Source organism: Eubalaena glacialis, chromosome 16 (assembly GCF_028564815.1).
Source record: "Eubalaena glacialis isolate mEubGla1 chromosome 16, mEubGla1.1.hap2.+ XY, whole genome shotgun sequence".
Lineage (NCBI taxonomy): Eukaryota > Metazoa > Chordata > Mammalia > Artiodactyla > Balaenidae > Eubalaena > Eubalaena glacialis.
The window spans coordinates 71357841-71370116 of NC_083731.1; the positions used below are offsets into that span (position 1 = coordinate 71357841).

General features: G+C 41.1%; 1 long non-coding RNA gene across 2 annotated transcripts in view; it reads left to right on the forward strand.

Annotated features, from left to right (window-relative positions):
• Positions 1-12276, forward strand: part of LOC133076145 (uncharacterized) — a 59982-nt gene that overhangs the window by 44389 nt on the left and 3317 nt on the right. The window contains exons 4-5 of one of the 2 annotated variants that reach the window (XR_009697503.1): positions 1244-1395; positions 10278-10752. This is a non-coding gene — a long non-coding RNA (uncharacterized LOC133076145). Of the gene's footprint in view, positions 1-1243; positions 1396-10277; positions 10753-12276 lie in introns of those variants that run through there. The other variant, XR_009697502.1, reaches the window with a different exon arrangement.

Below are 12276 nucleotides of genomic sequence, written 5' to 3' on the forward strand. Positions count from 1 at the left end.
AAAACTACTGTTTCAGCTCTGAAAAGATTTGCTTGACACAGAGCCCTTTCTGTTCTGATCAAACAGCTACTCTCTTCTCAAGCCCACAAATGCTAAAACTCATTCTTATTCGAATTAAAATTATCTGAAGGCAAATAAGGAAAGTTAGCCTAGAAAGAACCACCAGAAAAAAAAATTTTTTTCAGCCCTGTAACATTTTACCAACGCTGCCCTCTGCAGGGCAAAACTAGAATCTCAGCTCAGCAGTTCATACAAACTCCCCAACACTGGCCAGTTTGGAGAGACATTGAAGGTCCTGGGATCTTCAGACTTTGCTCATAACCCCCCTAAAATAGTTGTGAGCAATTATGTGCCCCATGTACATTTCAAAGATGACATCTAGATTTGTATCCTCAATTTCATAGTTGTAAAGGATGAACTTTCCCACATGTTTTCTGTGTTTTAAGGAATTGCAGCTTGAGCCCCGCTAGCGAATGAATAATGCTCTCCCTCTCCGTATCTCATTGTGGGCAAAGGCAGCCCTCACTGTCAAGCCAGTGGTCAAATTAGAATTGCTTTCTGACAGGAGAAAAAAGTTTACTTGATTGCTTTCCATTCAAGAAACTGTTTTTTGGTGGTAACCATGGTACTCTTGTCTGATACTAGGGCAGCACTGGTGACTGTGGCACTGCCCCGTTAGGATTTTCTTTGAGAAAGCTCTCTTTGCTTTGCTGTCACGGGACTTTTCTCTTAGATCTGAAGTTTCCTTTTGCACTGTTGTTTGGTGCACGTTTTCACATACTGGGACCGTGTGTGTGGTAAGATGTGGGACGGTTGGAGGTGTATGTCTTTCTTTTGTTAAGTGGGAGAAAGGGGAAAGGGGAGGCATAAACAAGAGTGAGGGCAGCCCACCGACTGAGCTACCACAGGTACTTCTGGGGCAGTTTTCAGAGGGAGAACACGATTGTTGAAGATGTGGGAAATGATTTCTGTAGGCTTACCTAAGGGGTAACGTTCTCCAGTGTGCTGTCCTAATTCACCCAAGGAGCATGGTCACCTGAGAGTCACACTCTGGCCACAGCCGGGATCCAACAGGTCACTTATGTTCAAGTGACTCCTCTTATCCCTCCACGCTTGCTTTGGCCTTTACAGGCAATGACTTTGCTTCAGGGTCACCTGGAGGGCAGGACTGTGACGTGTCTCTGTCATTGTTTAAAGGTTAGGCTTCCTGGAAAGTAACTTTTCCTTCTCTGTCTCTCTTGAGGTTTTGAAGATAACTTTTGGTCCCCAGGAGCTACGTGTCAAAAAGTAAATGCCACTGTACAGCAGCTCTCTGCACATATTGACGGGGCAAGAGGGGTCCCATCTGGATAAAGAGCCCAATGTGGATGCAGATAACGAAGCCAGAGGGCCTGGGTGAGAGCCGGGATGTGAGGATAATCTACCCTCTGCCACAGGGCACCTTGAATGCCAGACTAAGCCGTTCCAGGTCCTGCACCACCTGACCCCAGCCTACCTTTCCAGGCTCATCTCCTGCTCTCCCCTACATCCTACTGATGGAACTGGAACGTGCTTCCTTACACATCCTATGCTGTCCCCTCTGTCTGGCTTGCCTGGACCCTCGTCTTGGTCGTCAAAAGCCACTTTCAAGGCTAAAATACTGTTTCCCGATTATTCCCCAGTACAAGCCTCTCTCCTTCCTCTTAATCCTATAACATTCTGTACTTTTTTAGGGCATGCATTGTATTTAGCCTTGTGTTATAATTATTTAACTACATGTCTCATGGCCCTTTGAGGAGAGAGAGGCAAATTAATCTTTATATTTCCCAGCTGTCTAGCTCAATATCTGGTATGGAGCAGGGGCTCAGAAAGTATCTCCAGCCCCAGGTCCATCCCATACCACTGCTATGTGAGTTTATAAAATACACTTTCCAAGTAAATGCAGATTTATTTTCTTCAGATCAAAGCAAGCATTTTTTCTCATCACACATCTAAAGGATGACAGGATAAGTTCTGAAACTCGGTAGTTTCTTCTGGAATTCCAGCCAAAGGCATCTGTGAGAGTAGGGGAGTTATGAGTGTGATCAGGGATTTTTGTCATGGATGATGACACACTTTGGGTGACATTTGTAAAGCACTGCCTGGTGCTTCTAGGTCAGTAGACCTGAGTTGAGTGATGGAGGGCTGTGCATCAAAGGAAAACCAGGAAGCTCAATTTGATTCATGCTTTTTTTACCCCCTCTCCTATAGGAGATATGCTGCTCAAGACGCAGATTCATTTGTTGATTTAGTAGTTTTTAAAACATGCCAATTACCCAAAGGTCTTTGGGAATGTTTCCAAACGTTATCAAAGACATAGAAACAAAATAAACAGAAATCAAACTTCAGGGTAATGCCCTAAGCATATTCTAACCCCCAACTAAATGTGTGGATTAGATTTAAATGATGGTCATGTACCATCACTTAATGGAGACAGGATACATGAAAAATAGAAGTGATAAAAAATTTCCACCTAAATCATATCTAAATTGGCAGGGACCAAGCTCATGTAGATATTGATAAATCTGCAGATAAAAAGGAGAGTAGCTGGAATGGCTCTGCAGTGTGATGGTTTTCCAAAATAAATCAGCTCAGTCAAACCAAAAAATTGAGAAAATGGAGGCTGTGTAAATTGTCTTATACACAAAGCATAAAGAATGATGCCTCTGGAAAAGTGTGATTTTGTTTCACCCTGAGAGAATGAAAATCTCAGTCATCAAATAAGAAAGCAAATTTTTGAATGGAAATACATGCCAAGTCATATGGCACAGCACGACTGTTTCTTGCCTGGGGGCTTCTTGTCCCAGCTCTGCCACTAACCAGCTGAGTTGACTTTGCCTGAAGATCTGCCCATTTTTATACTTAAAAAACTGAACATTGGGGCTTCCCTGGTGGCGCAGTGGTTGAGAAACAGCCTGCCAATGCAGGGGACACAGGTTCGAGCCCTGGTCTGGGAAGATCCCACATGCCACGGAGCAACTGGGCCCGTGAGCCACAATTACTGAGCCTGCACGTCTGGAGCCTGTGCTACGCAACAAGAGAGGCCGCGATAGTGAGAGGCCTGCGCACCGCGATGAAGAGTGGCCTCCGCTTGCCGCAACTGGAGAAAGCCCTCGCACAGGAACTAAGACCCAACACAGCCATAAATAAATAAATAAATTAATTAATTAAAAAAACAAAACTGAACATTGGCCAGTGAGTGCAGATAGGAACACTTTGGATGGCTAATTAGTCTTATTAAAGAGTCAGCCACTTTTTAGATGCTGAAGTTAAGAGAATTCATCTACCAACTCTCTCACCCAACCTGCACTTCTTCCCTGAGCACCTACTACGAGCTCTGCACACCTGGCACTTGAGTATTTGACAGCCAGGGTGTTCCCATGGAAACCAGTTCTACTCCGGGAGAGTTTTCCAATCTGGCTATAAATTGGGGTTACTGAAGGCAGCCTCCATCCTGCTAAGAAACAAAGCCAGCCTTTCACAGGAGCAAGATGCTCTCAGTTTGCCGAGTGTTTATCCAACATCCTCTATAAAAACCCTTAGTGGTGTTCCCTGGATGACCTCTTGCTGACCTTTCTCTTATCTTCTAGATGCCATTCTCATGCCAAGCTTACTGAGAGTTTTCATTCTTACGGCAATAGTAAGGTTGTCAGATTTAACAAATAAAAATACAAGATATCCAATTTTAATTTCAGATAGACAACAAAGAATTTTTAAATCTACAATATTTGGGACATACACTAAAAATAATTCATTATTTTTCTGAAGTTGAATATAATGAGGTATCTTATTGGCAGCTCTATACAGGGATTCAAACGTCCTAATTTTCATATCCACTGGAATGTTTGTTTCTTCTGTTTCTCTCTCATATCAGGAAATAATGCTACATAACCAGGACTATTTTACTTACCTAAAAAGAATATGCGTTTTTTACGGAGCTCTGACCGCCACAGCAACAGTCAGCTCTACCCACCACCAGAGCCTCCCATCAAGCCTCTTAGATAGCCTCAACCACCAGAGGGCAGACAGCAGAAGCAAGAAAAACTACAATCCTGCAGCCTGTGGAACAAAAACCACATTTACAGAAAGATAGACAAGATGAAAAGGCAGAGGGCTATATACCAGATGAAGGAACAAGATAAAACCCCAGAAAAACAACTAAATGAAGTGGAGATAGGCAACCTTCCAGAAAAAGAATTCAGAATAATGATAGTGAAGATGATCCAGGATCTCGGAATAAGAATGGAGGCAAAGATTGAGAAGATGCAAGAAATGATTAACAAAGACCTAGAAGAATTAAAGAACAAACAAACAGAGATGACCAATACAATAACTGAAATGAAAACTACACTAGAAGGAATCAATAGCAGAATAACTGAGGCAGAAGAACGGATAAGTGACCTGGAACACAGAATGGTGGAATTCACTGCTATGGAACAGACTAAAGAAAAAAGAATGAAAAGAAATGAAGACAGCCTAAGAGACCTCTGGGACAACATTAAACGCAACAACATTCGCATTATAGGGGTCCCAGAAGGAGAAGAGAGAGAGAAAGGACCAGAGAAAATATTTGAAGAGATTATAGTTGAAAACTTCCCTAACATGGGGAAGGAAATAGCCACCCAAGTCCAGGAAGCGCAAAGAGTCCCATACAGGATAAACCCAAGGAGAAACACGCTGAGACACATAGTAATCAAAGTGGCAAAAATTAAAGACAAAGAAAAATTATTGAAAGCAGCAAGGGAAAAACGACAAATAACATACAAGGGAACTCCAATAAGGTTAACAGCTGATTTCTCAGCAGGAGCTCTACAAGCCAGAAGGGAGTGGCATGATATACTTAAAGTGATGAAAGGGAAGAATCTACAACCAAGATTACTCTACCCAGCAAGGATCTCATTTAGATTTGATGGAGAAATCAAAAGCTTTACAGACAAGCAAAAGCTAAGAGAATTCAGAACCACCAAACCAGCTCTACAACAAATGTTAAAGGAACTTCTCTAAGTGGGAAACACAAGAGAAGAAAAGGACCTACAGAAACAAACCCAAAACAATTAAGAAAATGGTCATAGGAACATACATATCGATAATTACCTTAAACGTGAATGGATTAAATGCTCCAACCAAAAGACACAGGCTTGCTGAATGGATACAAAAACAAGACCCATATATATGCTGTCTACAAGAGACCCACTTCAGACCTAGGGACACATACAGACTGAAAGTGAGGGGATGGAAAAAGATATTCCATGCAAATGGAAATCAAAAGAAAGCTGGAGTAGCTATACGCATATCAGATAAAATAGACTTTAAAATAAAGAATGTTACAAGAGACAAGGAAGGACACTACATAATGATCAAGGGATCAATCCAAGAAGAAGATATAACAATTATAAATATATATGCACCCAACATAGGAGCACCTCAATACATAAGGCAACTGCTAACAGCTATAAAAGAGGAAATTGACAATAACACAATAATAGTGGGGGACTTTAACACCTCACTTACACCAATGGACAGATCATCCAAAATGAATATAAATAAGGAAACAGAAGCTTTAAATGACACAATAGACCAGATAGATTTAATTGATATTTATAGGACATTCCATCCAAAAACAGCAGATTACACGTTCTTCTCAAGTGTGCACGGAACATTCTCCAGGATAGATCACATCTTGGGTCACAAATCAAGCGTCAATAAATTTAAGAAAATTGAAATCATATCAAGCATCTTTTCTGACCACAACGCTATGAGATTAGAAATGAATTACAGGGAAAAAAAAGTAAAAAACACAAACACATGGAGGCTAAACAATACGTTACTAAATAACCAAGAGATCACTGAAGAAATCAAAGAGGAAATCAAAAAATACCTAGAGACAAATGACAATGAAAACACGACGACCCAAAACCTATGGGATGCAGCAAAAGCAGTTCTAAGAGGGAAGCTTATAGCTATACAAGCCTACCTAAAGAAACAAGAAAAATCTCAAGTAAACAATCTAACCTTACACCTAAGGAAACTAGAGAAAGAAGAACAAACAAAACCCAAAGTTAGCAGAAGGAAAGAAATCATAAAGATCAGAGCGGAAATAAATGAAACAGAAACAAAGAAAACAATAGCAAAGATCAATAAAACTAAAAGCTGGTTCTTTGAGAAGATAAACAAAATTGATAAGCCATTAGCCAGACTCATCAAGAAAAAGAGGGAGAGGACTCAAATCAATAAAATCAGAAATGAAAAAGGAGAAGTTACAACAGACACCGCAGAAATACAAAGCATCCTAAAAGACTACTACAGCAACTCTATGCCAATAAAATGGACAACCTGGAAGAAATGGACAAATTCTTAGAAAGGTATAACCTTCCAAGACTGAACCAGGAAGAAACAGAAAATATGAACAGACCAATCACAAGTAACAAAATTGAAACTGTGATTAAAAATCTTCCAACAAACAAAAGTCCAGGACCAGATGGCTTCACAGGTGAATTCTATCAAACATTTAGAGAAGAGCTAACACCTATCCTTCTCAAACTCTTCCAAAAAATTGCAGAAGAAGGAACACTCCCAAACTCATTCTATGAGGCCACCATCACCCTGATACCAAAACCAGACAAAGACACTACAAAAAAAGAAAATTACAGACCAATATCACTGATGAATATAGATGCAAAAATCCTCAACAAAATACTAGCAGACAGAATCCAACAACACATTAAAAGGATCATACACCATGATCAAGTGGGATTTATCCCAGGGATGCAAGGATTCTTCAATATACGCAAATCAATCAATGTGATACACCATATTAACAAACTGAAGAATAAAAACCATTTGATCATCTCAATAGATGCAGAAAAAGCTTTTGACAAAATTCAACACCCATTTATGATAAAAACTCTCCAGGAAGTGGGCATAGAGGGAACCTACCTCAACATAATAAACGCCATATACGACAGACCCACAGCAAACATCATTCTCAATGGTGAAAAACTGAAAGCATTTCCTCTAAGATCAGGAATGAGACAAGCATGTCCACTCTCACCACTATTATTCAACATAGTTCTGGAAGTACCAGCCACGGCAATCAGAGAAGAAAAAGAAATAAAAGGAATACAAATTGGAAAAGAAGAAGTAAAACTGTCACTGTTTGCAGATGACATGATACTATGCATAGAGAATCCTAAAACTGCCACCAGATAACTGCTAGAGCTAATTAATGAATTTGGAAAGTTGCAGGATACAAAATTAATGCACAGAAATCTCTTGCATTCCTATACACTAATGATGAAAAATCTGAAAGAGAAATTATGGAAACACTCCCATTTACCATTGCAACAAAAAGAATAAAATACCTAGGAATACACCTACCTAGGGAGACAAAAGACCTGTATGCAGAAAACTATAAGGCACTGATGAAAGAAATTAAAGATGATACCAACAGATGGAGAGATATACCATGTTCTTGGATTGGAAGAATCAATATTGTGAAAATGACTGTACTACCCAAAGCAATCTACAGATTCAATGCAATCCCTATCAAATTACCAATGGCATTTTTTACGGAACTAGAACAAATCATCTTAAAATTTGTATGGAGACACAAAAGACCCCGAATAGCCAAAGCAGTCTTGAGGGAAAAAAACGGAGCTGGAGGAATCAGACTCCCTGACTTCACACTATACTACAAAGCTACAGTAATCAAGACAATATGCTACTGGCACAAAAACAGAAACATAGATCAATGGAACAAGATAGAAAGCCCAGAGATAAACCCACGCACCTATGGTCAACTAATCTATGACAGAGGAGGCAAGGATATACAATGGAGAAAAGACAGCGTCTTCAATAAGTGGTGCTGGGAAAACTGGACAGCTACACGTAAAAGAATGAAATTAGAATACTCCCTAACAGCATACACAAAAATAAACTCAAAATGGATTCGAGACCTAAATGTTAGACTGGACACTATAAAACTCTCAGAGGAAAACATAGGAAGAACACTCTTTGACATAAATCACAGCAAGATCTTTTTTGATCCACCTCCTAGAGTAATGGAAATAAAAACAAAAATAAACAAATGGGACCTAATGAAACTTCAAAGCTTTTGCACAGCAAAGGAAACCATAAACAAGACGAAAAGACAACTCTCAGAATGGGAGAAAATATTTGCAAATGAATCAACGGACAAAGGATTAATCTCCAAAATATATAAACAGCTCTTGCAGCTCAATATTAAATAAACAAACAACCCAATCCAAAAATGGGCAGAAGACCTAAATAGACATTTCTCCCAAGAAGACATACAGACGGCCAAGAAGCACATGAAAAGATGCTCAACATCACTAATTATTAGAGAAATGCAAATCAAAACTGCAACGAGGTATCACCTCACACCGGTTAGAATGGGCATCATCAGAAAATCTACAAACAACAAATGCTGGAGAGGGTGTGGAGAAAAGGGAACCCTCTTGCACTGTTGGTGGGAATGTAAATTGATACAGCCACTCTGGAGAACAGTATGGAGGTTCCTTAAAAAACTAAAAATAGAATTACCATATGACCCAGCAATCCCACTACTGGGCATATACCCAGAGAAAACCGTAATTCAAAAAGACACATGCACCCGAATGTTCATTGCAGCACTATTTACAATAGACAGGTCATGGAAGCAACCTAAATGCCCATCAACAGACAAATGGATAAAGAAGTTGTGGTACATATATACAATGGAATATTCCTCAGCCATAAAAAGGAATGAAATTGAGTGATTTGTTGAGACATGGATCGATCTAGAGACTGTCATACAGAGTGAAGTAAGTCAGAAAGAGAAAACCAAATATCGTATATTAACGCATGTATGTGGAACCTAGAAAAATGGTACAGATGAACCGGGTTGCAGGGCAGAAGTTGAGACACAGATGTAGAGAACAAACATATGGATACCAAGGGTGGAAAACTGCGGTAGGGTGGGGATGGTGGTGTGCTGAATTGCGGGATTGGGATTGACATGTATAAAGTGATGTGTATAAAATTGATGACTGATTAAAAAAAAAAAAGAATATGCACTCTCCCTCCCTCAAAAGTTATCAAAAACACATAAGAGATACACTTTTCATTAATGATTGTCCTGAGGTTTGTGTATTCTCTTCTCTGATAACTCCTATAATGATTGCCTTTCAGTCTTCACCTCATTTCCATCTCTGTCACCACTTGTCTCACTTTCTTAAATAAAAAAAGAAAAATCCTTTTTTTCAACCATGGGATGTGAAGGACAGTGGTTCTCAAACCCTTTATTTGTGTGGGCTATGGAATCCCATGAGTTCTGAATCCAGTAATAGAAGAGCTACCCTGTACCTACTCTTTCTGTTGCTAAGTAGCGCTTGTATGAAGTAAAGGTAGCCCTCACATTTTAAATATTTGGAAAAGACCCCTTATTTTCCTTTTTCTGAGTTAAGATAATAATCTGGGGGATGGTTTAGGACTCAGCAACAACCAAAGTCTTCACCGCTGGCTTCTGCCCTGACCGTTGTCACAGTCAAGCGTTTCCACCCACAGGAAGGCTGCCGTCCCACTTCAGAGTTTGGCCTCCGGCCAGCCTCTGTCTGCAGCTGAGTCTGTGTCGGAACCTGCTGACAGTCTCTGGGTTAGCTGGCCTAACACGAGCTAGTGCCACACTCTGGGAGGCGACAGGGAGCTGATTACGCAGAGGAAACAGAACCAGCAGGACGGGTCATTGTCAAGGGTGGACTTATTCCTGATTAACTGCGTGGGGAGATGCAACAGGAAGGTATAATCACAGAGGAGTGTTTGTACCATCAGAGATAAGCATGTATAGCATGAGGCGGGTAAGCGTACACACACCTCCTCTCACCCACGGACAGAAATGGGGAATAGCTGAGGAAAATGAGGTGGGGTTGCAATTACTGGCTGCTGGTGACTTCATCTGAAGTGGTGGTCTCTCAGAGTAGGGGGACGCTGCCTGTGCTACTGCCTTGTCACAGTCTAGACATCACAGAAGGTGACCACCTGAGGTGGAGGCTCAGCTTTTGCCACCAAGGCCGGCTCATGACACCGTTTGAAACGGGAACACAGGGCGCCAATGAGGGCTCCAGATCAGAAGGGGAAAAGATGTCACCAACTTTCTGATCTCTGTAGATACAAAGGAACACCCATTTATGGAGTTTTCTCATATATCAGATTCTGACCTCACTCTTACTGGAAACTGACGTTTATTTTTCTTTTCCATGCAGGGTAAAGTGTACGGCGGGGCAAGGAGGTCTCAGAGAGTGACAGGAGCAGATGCAGACCCCCTCTCCTCCACCTCATCAGAAAAGTTGAGGGGGAGGCGGGAAGAGCCAGGCTTGGCGGTCACACATCACTGGGCTGCCATTGACAGCTTGGGTGAACTTGGGCACTAAACCTAACCTCTGGGGCCACTGGATGTCAGCGGACATGGGGCTTGCCTCAGGGGGAGGCTGAGGGACCTCAACAGTACGCGTCAGCAAATTGCTTAGCACAGCGCACATAATAACTGCTCAGCAAACACCAGCTTACACTTGACCATTACTTTGTTCCATTTGATGTTTATCATTTATTTCCTTTTGGCACTTTTCTCCCAGAACTTCAGCAGAGTGCTGAGGTCAGCTGTCCTTTCTTCCTGCCATTCCTCAGGGCCTGTGAAAATGGTTTAATTGCTCTTCAAATCAGAAGAAAAAACACATTTTAATGAATACATAACAATGAATCCAGCCTGTATTATACTAATTTTATACCAGTGTGGTCATCAAATATAATTTTGTTTTATGAAGGAAGGAGCCACGAAGATGAAGGGCCTTGGGCCCTCAAAAGTCATAATTCAGTCCTGCAGGTTCTGGAACGCACAAGAGTTGGCAGCTTGGGCTGCTTTTTGGCAAAGGCCGGAGGGACCGAGCCAACAAAATATCTCTTGGGGGTATGTAGGAGACATCGTTCGTCAGCTATGGAAAAACACAAACCTTTTCCTGGAGAAAGCGCTCAACGTCCAGATATGCAGAGCAAACAGTTTGCCCGGGTAACTGAATAGGTGGAGTGTGAGGGGACGTCTCGTGGTGAGAGCTTGGGGATTTAGCATGGGGGACGAGGGGCGCCACGTGCGGGCATTTTTCAAATAGCTGAAGCTTGCATCTTAAATCCTAGATGGGTGCTTGCTGACTCCAGCCATTTTTGAAGGAAATCTCTTTATAATGCACCACATTCCCTAGCCATCTCTGGGCATTTGTAACTTTTATCAGTGGTATGTATACACACACATATTAAGTCCAATAGTACTAAGAGTTTAAGAGAAATAACAGTGGCTCCCTGCTTCACATTTCTGTCTTTCTGGCTCTGCATTCCTGCTCCTTGAAGGCAATCACCTTCAACTCTTCTAAGCCCCTTCTATTTTTCTGGTATTGAACTGAATATTTCTAAGGAATATACACATACAGCTATTTCCCGACTTGTCAGTTTCCGATGGTAGCTATTGTCTTCCTGTTGTGGTAGATGAAGATTTAGCTGCCTGGCATCCCCACCTTATTTCTCCTCTCCCCTCCAGCTGCCAATTAGGTTATATCATAAGTTTTTTTTTTTTATTAAGTCTATATTTAGAATGTTCATTATTAGTGCTGTGGAAATGTCCACGCTGGGCCAACCATTACATTCCTTCTTATACAATATTTAGATTGTCCAGAGTTAATATTTGTCTCACTTTGAATATTTGTTTGGTTATCTTTTTGTGCCACTCTTTAATGCTTCCTAAAGAGGCCAAGTAATCTGTAGAACATGATCAAAGACATCAGGCAATTTATCTGTTCCTTTTCTCCCTCTGGAGCCCTGTTGGGAAATGGGCTGATCTCACGCCATTCAGGTGGCTCCCCTGCTGGCCTCCTGGTGCCCCTGTTTACTGCGCTCCTGTGTGGGAGCCTAGTGTTCTGGATTTACTGCCTTGCCCTTTCTTCTTTCTGTATTCATTCTTTCCCTTTCTTCTCACATTTGCTCTTTTGATTGGTAGCTTCTTGAGAAAGCAGACATGAGACATAAATCTTTTTGACTTATTGTACACCTGAAAATGTCTCAATTCTACATAGCAATTGATAGATTGAGTTCCTAGAATTTTGAAACATCTCTCTGACATATTCTAGCTTCCAGTGTTGTTGAGAAGTCCAAAGTCATTCTGATTCTTAGTTCTTTACATTTGATTGGAAGCTTTTAGGGAGTTCTCTTAACACCAGG